The sequence below is a fragment of the Panthera onca genome, chromosome A2, assembly GCF_046562875.1.
Source record: "Panthera onca isolate mPanOnc1 chromosome A2, mPanOnc1 haplotype 2, whole genome shotgun sequence".
NCBI classification, from domain to species: domain Eukaryota; kingdom Metazoa; phylum Chordata; class Mammalia; order Carnivora; family Felidae; genus Panthera; species Panthera onca.
The window spans coordinates 64,209,591-64,219,024 of record NC_138340.1 but is presented as its reverse complement, the minus strand read 5'-3'; positions in this window follow the sequence as shown (position 1 = coordinate 64,219,024).

Below are 9,434 nucleotides of genomic sequence, written 5' to 3'. Positions count from 1 at the left end.
TTACGTATTCTATTTTTTGATTCAGTAATTTAACTGGGTGCATTTGAAACAGTCTCATCTTACCCTTTCATGTCTTAAATCCTTTTATATATATCGATATAAATGCAGATATATACAGAAATGTAGATAGAAATATTATATGGGTGTATATTTATTGATAATCCAATTTAGTTATAATAATATATGTTGTATAGAGTATAATATTATCCTCATATCCATTCACCCGTTCATAGATTCTTTCTGTAACAAAATTTAATGTGTATAAATGCAGATATATACAGAAATGTAGGTAGAAATATTATATGGGTGTATATTTATTGATAATCCAATTTAGTTATAATAATATAATATATGTTGTATAGAGTATAATATTATCCTCATATCCATTCACCCGTTCATAGATTCTTTCTGTAACAAAATTTAATGTGTTGTTTCATCCAGTCGTAAATGTTCAATTCCACCTACTGTTGATTTCACTTCTTTCCGGAAGTTCTTTCTTTTTCCATCCTCCACCTACGTGTTCCCTCATCATGGAATTCACCCCTGCTTTTGATTCCCATTCTTTCTTCTATTTCCAGTCATTTGAGGCAGCTTGGTTTGTGGTGTCTTTTATGTTACGGTCTCTTTTTAGGTTGACCTACGACCTGATGCTCTTTGAATGAGTATTTCCTGTTTTGTTTCTGCTGAGTTGAGTCTGTAATGACCCTCTGCTGTGGCATTTTCCCTTCTATTTTATTTTTCGTCTGGTTTGTTGACTCACCTTCAGTGAAGGTCATTGTTATTGTTCTCTGTGAGCTCCTTGGCCTGAGTGTGGGTTTCTGCTTGGAGAGGTACTGTTTTGTCTCTTTCCCATCCCCAGCATATATTCCCTCTTTCTAGGTCATTCCGGCATTAGGTGAGTTGTGTAACTCTAGACTATGATCGTGTATTTGGTGTGATTTGGGGGCTTTAATTTCCCATGTGAAATTAATAGTTTTCTTTCCAGGGGCCCCTGGCTGGCTCCCTTGGTTGAGCGTCCGAATTCAGCTCAGGTCATGATCTCAAAGGTCAAGAGTTCGAGCCCCGCATTGGGCTCTGTGCTGACAGCTCAGACCCTGGAGCCTGCTTCGGATTCTGTGTCTTCCTCTCTCTCTCTCTCTGACCCTCCCCCGTTCGTACTCTGTCTCTCTCTCTCTCTCAAAAATAAATAAACATTAAAATTTTTTTTTTAATTTTCTTTCCAATCTTAGGCAGAGACAATCTTTATAACTACCTACTTTATTAGCAGAAATGGCTTGTTAGCTCCCCCTTTCAATGATGGGACAGCCCCTTGAGCTCCAAACCCGATGCCGAAGTTTTGTGTTTTCCCTGATTCCTGGGTGCTTTCTGCTCTACAGGCTTAACAATGTGATTTTCAATTTTCACTACTTACTGTGGCCTTGCATTTACTCCCATTTTATCGGGAGTTTGGATAAAATAATAGAAAAAGTCTTTACCTATAATTCTGTGTTCTTGTCCAAACTCACTACTATCATCTAAGGTACTAAAATAAGATATGGGAAGAATATTTTGATAATGGCATATTTAGAAGGCAAGGAAATTATTTAAAGTTACTGCTTCAAGCATTCCCATTATTAAAATATATAAGCAAAACTCACCACCCTATGGACAAAAGGAAGACATACTTTTACAAAGCAATCAGGTGCCTGGCAACACTTGATTTAAGAATGACTCTGCTAAATTATATCGTCTTTGGACATAAAGACCCTGAAATGCAGAGAGGAGCCATTTCAAAGTAGGCTTTATCAGATGACTCATATTATTATCTTTCTTTCCTTTAAAATGTTTTAATGTTTATTTATTTTTGAGAGAGAGAGAGAAAGAGAGCAGGGGAGGGGCAGAGAGAGGGAGAGAGAGAGTGAGACAGAATCCAAAGCAGGGTCCAGGCTCCGAGCTGCCAGCGCAGAGCCTGATGCAGGGCTCGAACCCACGAACCGTGAGATCGTGACCAGAGTGGAAGTCGGACGCTTAACGGACTGAGCCACGCAGGCGCCCCATATACTGTTCTTTCAAGAAATATTTAAGCCTATTCTATGTAAATGACAGAAGGAAATAATGGGTGACTTCATTTTCCCCAATACCATCACTATGACTATTGGGACTATGTGTATCCCACCAGATTTAAGTTATGGAGGGACATATGTACTGTATCTCACCACTTTCATTTCTCATCAAAATAAACTGTTATAGAAAGTTACATAAATTCTGCCAGTGGAATGTGAAAGATTTCATTAGCTAAGATTTGGAGGGAGAGTGTAACAGACTTGCTCATAAATACAATATGGCTAAAACGAATCCTGACAAAGGAAGAAATCAACTCCTAATTACATTAATGCAGGGAATGACACCATTTCATTACTAAAGAGGAAATTCAGCATACGCACAATTTTATTTTCATAATTTATAAGTACACATGCTGCCAGATTTTTAAAGTTTTTCCTGTTTAAATTTTTTTAACGTTCATTTATTATTGAGAGACAGAGAGAGAGACAGAGCATGAGCATGGGGCGGGGGGGGGGGGGGGTTGTTGCAGAGAGAAAGGAGGAGACACAGAATCTGGAGCAGACTCCAGGCTCTGAGCTGTCAGCACAGAGCCCGATGCGGGGCTCGAACCCACAAACTGCGAGATCATGACCTGAGCTGAGGCCAGATGCTTAACCAACTGAGCCACCCAGGCACCCCAAGTTTTTCCTGTTTAAAACCAAAAAGCAAATCTTTAATTCATCAATCTTTAGCCACAGGAGCAAACATCTCATTGAGCTCTTTTTCTATGTCTTGAGACCAGAGGGTTCTGGAACTATGCATAAGAAATGTTTTCTCTTGTTCAGTATTGATCTCGTTACCCTGGTGACATTGATTCCATGAAGGAGTTGTTTAAATTCACATGATTAGTGGGGAGTGATCTGAGCAAACCAATTGTCTCAGATTTTTTAAAAGATAGAGAGACTTAAGGGCATCTGAGTGGCTCAGTCGGTTGGGCATCCAGCTTCGGCTCAGGTCATGATCTCGTGGTTTGTGACTTCGAGCCCCGTGTCGGGCTCTGTGCTGGCAGCTCAAAGCCTGGAGCCTGCTGCGGATTCTGTGTCTCCCTCTCTCTCTGCCCCTCCCCCCCCTTGTGTTCTGTCTCTATCAAAAATAAATAAATGTAAAAAAAATTTTTTTTAATATAGAGAGACTTAAATGATATTTTCTTAAGCAAGATGCATAGATCAACCAGCTTGTGGCAAAGGTTTAGATTTGCTCATATAAAATCAGCATTTCTTCTTTTGATTTAGCACCCCAAATTTTCTTTCTGCCTTTTGTCTTCAGTTAGAGTTTATTAAGAATTCGCACTGGTAATTAGTCATCTGGTGCCTACCAAGAAGAGGCAACAATATACCCAAGAGTTTACAGAAGCCAAAGAAGAATATGCTAATCCTTCTTATATGCTCATGAGAAGTAAGCAGAGGAAACTTTGATTAATAAATATACGGGGCCACCCGAGTTTTTATTCATCTTTTGTCAGGTAATCCTGCAAATTGGTGACACGTTTTATTGTGTCTTTCTTTTATTTAATGAAAGGGAAACAGACCCCGAGACATTAAGTAATTAGCTCAAGTTTATAAATAAACAGCCATAACTGGGACTTCAATCCAGTTCTGAATGTAAAACCAAGGATCTTCTCCTTCTACTATTATTTCCTGGAGAAACAATACGCAGAAACGGTACACATTTCTTGAAGGTGTACGTGTCTTTTTATCTGCCAAAATAAAATATTCGATGCATACATCGATCAATAATCTCCTGTTCGAAAATAATTGTGCAAAGTGTAGCAACAGAGATCACACGCTGTTGGTGTTTTTGCTGGTTTGTCGTAGCGCTTTCTATGTGCCTGGCACGCCTCACACTGTTGTGCACCTGTTAATTCATGTGATGTCTACTATCGTCCTGTGAGTGAGAGATTAATGTTATGCTCTTAAAATGTTTTAACATATGAAACCTGTAAAAATATTTTAAAATAATATTTCAAGAGGTTACAGCAATTTGAAGTTTTAAAATAAATATTTAAAAAGAGTATGCCCTTTTTTTAAATGTTTATTCATTTATTTTTGAGAGAGAGTGTGAGCAGGGGAGGGGCAGAGAGGGGGAGACACAGAACCGAAACAGGCTCCAGGCTCTGAGCTGTCAGCACAGAGCCCGATGCGGGGCTCGAACCCACAAACTGCGAGATCATGACCTGAGCTGAGGCCAGATGCTTAACCAACTGAGCCACCCAGGCACCCCAAGTTTTTCCTGTTTAAAACCAAAAAGCAAATCTTTAATTCATCAATCTTTAGCCACAGGAGCAAACATCTCATTGAGCTCTTTTTCTATGTCTTGAGACCAGAGGGTTCTGGAACTATGCATAAGAAATGTTTTCTCTTGTTCAGTATTGATCTCGTTACCCTGGTGACATTGATTCCATGAAGGAGTTGTTTAAATTCACATGATTAGTGGGGAGTGATCTGAGCAAACCAATTGTCTCAGATTTTTTAAAAGATAGAGAGACTTAAGGGCATCTGAGTGGCTCAGTCGGTTGGGCATCCAGCTTCGGCTCAGGTCATGATCTCGTGGTTTGTGACTTCGAGCCCCGTGTCGGGCTCTGTGCTGGCAGCTCAAAGCCTGGAGCCTGCTGCGGATTCTGTGTCTCCCTCTCTCTGCCCCTCCCCTGTTCACGCTCTCTCTCTGTCTCAAAAATAAACGTTAAAAAAAATTAAAAATAAAATAAAATAAAATAAAGCTGATGGAATGATAAGTAGCTAATCATACTCATGCTTGGATGTATATATATATGAATATATATGTGTAAACATGTATATGTATATATATATACACACACATATATATATATGGAAGCATACATATTGAATAACTACTTTTAAATTTCTGAAGATGAGAAAAAAAGTTATGGTCAAGGATAACATTCAGTTTTCAGTGTAAATATCCCTTAAATGTTTACAATTTTAATTTAATTTTTATTTTTAAGTTTATTTATTTTGGCGGGGGGGGAGCATGGACATGAGTGGAGGAGGGGAAAAGGAAGAGGGAGAGAGAATTCCAAGAAGGCTCTGCTCCGTCAGTACAGAGCCCGTGCTGGGGCTTGAACTCATGAACTGTCAGATCGTGACCTGAGCCGAGATCAAGAGTCTTGGCTTATACTCAACTTTGTGTGTCTCCTGCCACCTGGGACAGCTAGCCGATTTCCCTCCGATATCCCATATCCACACCAATATCGTGTCTGAGAAAGTTCAAAACGTGGCTGACTACTGGCAAGGATACAGCCCAGTCTCCCAAGTTCATCCCTATTGATTTGGGTTGGCCCCATCTCAATTCTCTCCCCATTGGCTTTCAAGTAGACTCTGCTCTGACCCTGGACCTTCACATTCGCAATATGATTGGAGGCCAGGGAACCAGCAAAACTGAAGCACTTTTTCATCTGGATATTGATATGTTGGCTCAATTCTGCACAGACTCCGGCCTGTGCACCATTTGCCCAGAAGCAAGAGCCTTTGCATTCACCGTGAGATGATTACCATGGGGTCTCTGCAGGTGTGGTGGTCCAGCGGGGGCATTCATCACATTTCTCTTTGAAGAAACTTTCTTTGGGGCACCGGAGGGCCTCAGTTGGTTAAACATCTGACTTCAGCTCAGGTCATGATCTCATGGTTTCATGAGTTTGAGCCCCACGTAGGGCTCTGTGCTGACATCTCAGAGCCTGGAACCTGCTTCAGATTCTGTCTCCCTCTCTCTCTGCCCCTCCTTCTCTCTCTCTTCCCCCTCTCTCTCTCTCTCTTAAAACTAAATAAACATTAAAAAAAACACTTTCTTTGGGCACCTTTACTCTCACAACTGACTCCTTCAAAGATTCTTCTTTGGAGGTTTTGTTGAGTCATATTTTATTTATATGTAATTGAATGTTTTTCTGGAAACTCTCCCTCTTATTGAGTAACCACCTAAGTTATTCAAATGTATTCTGAGACTCTCTTTTTATCGTAAGGGTAGAATGTAAAGGAACGGCCCAAAACGGATTAAAGTGGAATATTTTAGACATCACATCAGGAGTTGGATGTATTCTACACTCTGCCCTCCAAAAAGATTTTTAATCTTGCCCTTTTGATAAAAATTCTGACCTTAAACATAGCCTTTATCAGTAATTTTATTAAGGATTACTCCCTCCACTATGATCGTGAAATCACTGATATTAATCGTGTACCCAGAGAAGGCCGTTCTGCCCCCTTTTGCACGGGGGCAGAGTTCTGCTGTGGAGGGCTGGCCACGACTTCTGCTCTGATGTGTGAGTGGGGAAGGAGCCCGTCAGCACTTTTCATCCAAAGACCAAATGTTTGTTTGGAAATCAGGACGAAAACAGATCTCATCTCCACAGGTGAGGACATATACATGCATACACATGCTTCTTATTTAGCTTATTTATTTTTTGCTTGTTTATTTATTTATTCTGAGAGAGAGCAAGTGGGGGGTGGGGAGAGAGGCAGAGAGAGGGAGGGAGAGAGAATCCCAAGCAGGCCCCGTGCTATCAGCACAGAGCCCAATGCAGGGCTTGAACTCACGAACCCACGAGATCACGACCTGAGCCGAAATCAAAAGCCAGATGCTTAACCAATTGAGCCACCCAAGCGCCCCTTTTTAGCACGTTGAAAGAGCCAAACTTGTCCTAGAAGCATGGATACTTCATTCTATAACTATATAACACTGACTATTTTTCAGGCTACATCAGTCAATCAGCTCCTGGGTAAGTACACAACCCACGTGTGTGAGGTTGTATAACTCACACCATGGTTCTACTTATGAAGTGCTTTATTGATACAGAGAAAGAGCCAAGCATCCAGATCACCCTGTTCCTGTTGTCTGCAAAGGGCCATTCCCAAGCCAAATGGTGGACATACAAGACAGACCATCCTACTCCATGTTACGTATTGATAGAGTAGCTCTAGAGGGGTTGAGAACCCCCCGGTAACATGTGGCAAGGCATCTCCAGGCACAGGGAGCAGAGCTGGGGAGGTATCTACAGATGTCCTTGGGAATGACCCCACTTCCTGGGGAGCACCTCAGAGAGCCTTCATACCAAGAGAGCTGGCATTCACCAGAGATGCTGCTGAGGCTCCACAGATGGGTCCAGTCCTGTGGACTCCTTGATGAGGGGGTAGAAAGAGGTGGAGAGGTGGCCCCATGGCATTCCAACCGAGACCAAGAGTCTGCCTCCTTCCACCTGGGAGGTAAAAGAAAGATGGAAACAAAATTCGACTTGATAATCTTCTGTGTCTCTAAAAAGTCCTTTTCTTGTCTTTAATTTCCTTTTAATAAATTACCCTCGAGGCGCCCAGGGGACTCGGTCCATGAAGCATCCAACTTTGACTCAGGTCATGATCTCACAGTTCCTGAGTTTGAGCCCCGCATCAGGCTCTGTGCTGACAGCTCGGAGCCTGGAGCCTGCTTCGGATTCTGTGTCTCCCTCTCTCTCTGCCCCTACCCCGTTCATACCCTGTTTCTGAAAAATAAATAAACATTAAAAAAAATTTTTTTAATTACTCTTGTACTTAAAGCAAATAAATACCTTTATTTGTTCCTAAAAATAACTGGTTTTAGAATATCTCCTAGATATGTAAGAGCTGGCTGGACCACATTGCTCTCAATTTCCTGATGGGTTCATGAGAGCCTCATCAAGATTAATACCCAACATACTGAAATATCTGCTAAAGAATGCTATTATGCACTTCATATTTTATATATTTAAAACAAATTTGTAATATTTGTTTATTTATTTATTTGTTTTGAGAGAAAAAGAGAAAGAGGGACCAAGCCTGGGAGAGGCAGAGAGAGGGAGGGAGAGACAATCCTGAGAGATCATGACCTGTGCCAAAATCAAGAGTCAGACGAATTCAAACGACTGGGCCACCCAGGCATCCCTGCAATTGTGCAGTTTATCAAGAACACTGGGCTACTTCAACTTGAAACTCTTTTAAAATTGTATGTTTTATTTATTTATTACTGGAGTATGGTGACGCACAATGTCGTATCAGCGTCGGGTGTACAACGTAGTGATTCGACAGCTCTAGACATTGATCAATGCTCACCACGATAATCATACATTATTACCCCCTCTGTCACCACACAATGTTATTACGATATCATTGACTCTATTCCCTATACTGTAGTCATCTTCTCTGTGACATACTTAGTTCCTAACTGGATGTGTATACCTCTTAATCCTCTTTACCTATTTTTCCCATCACCCCAATCCCTCTCCCCTCTGGCAACCACCAGTCTGTACTCGGTCCAAAATTGCATGTTTTCAGTGAATCTCTTATCTGATACACAGGTTGAATATTACACAAAATACAAGACCAGAAATAACTTTGCCTAAATTTGCACTTAGCCTAAAAAGACCAGTATCAGGAAGAGAGCTCTTTAATGGTGGGCAGGCTTAGAGGTGAGCAGTTTAACGTAAAAAGATTGGACAAAGACCATGCTCCCCTAAAACAACACTGTCACCTGTCTGTAGGTCAGCCATGGAAAAATCCATTAGGAAATTGACTTCCATTTCCAACAAATGGACGACTGCAGCTGTTCCCCTTGATTGGCCCTTGTGTTTTGGATACTCCATGACAAGGAAGGACATCTCGGACCAGAGATTGTCCACGACCATCACCACATCCTTCTGTAGCTACGAATTAAAAACGGAAGGGAAAGACCACCAAGAGAGAGAGGAGCTAAGCAAACATTTGGTACCATAAACACATTTATGATCCAAATAATTTCACTGCTTAAGCCATGTGTCATAGTAAGAAGGCTGCAGTCGACATCATGAAGAAATCATAAATGGATCAAAACTTGTCCTGCTAGCCAGGAGCTTAGGAAACGGGGGCCCCAACCACCCTGGTAATCTGACGTATGTCATGACAAGCATACGAACAGATCGAGAAGAAAGGCAAATACGGAGACCCAACGCAGCCTCCAAATATTCAGAAAATTAAAATTCTCCTTGTGCTTACGAAGGACAGCCGATAATTAAAGATCTCACTGAGAACATTTTACGAAGTCAGCTCTCTCAAGTGACCTTAGGGAGCAGCAAAACTGGTCCACCGTTGCCCCGCTAACCATTTTATTTCCCCTAGGATGCAAGGGCTTCTTTTCAGTGTCTTTTTTTTTTCTTTCATGGTCTGAATGGGTAACAGCAAAAAATTGTGTTCAAGGAGTGAGCTAATTTCGCTTGGAGAACTTGTGATTTGAGGCAAGACTACTGATAGAATAGCTGTTATGCCATCCTGCTCAAAATTCAATCTTCCAAAGGAACCAGATTGTATATTCTGGTGGGCAGGGAGAAGCGCGTCACTTGCTGTTGGTGTCGAGGTTGTGGC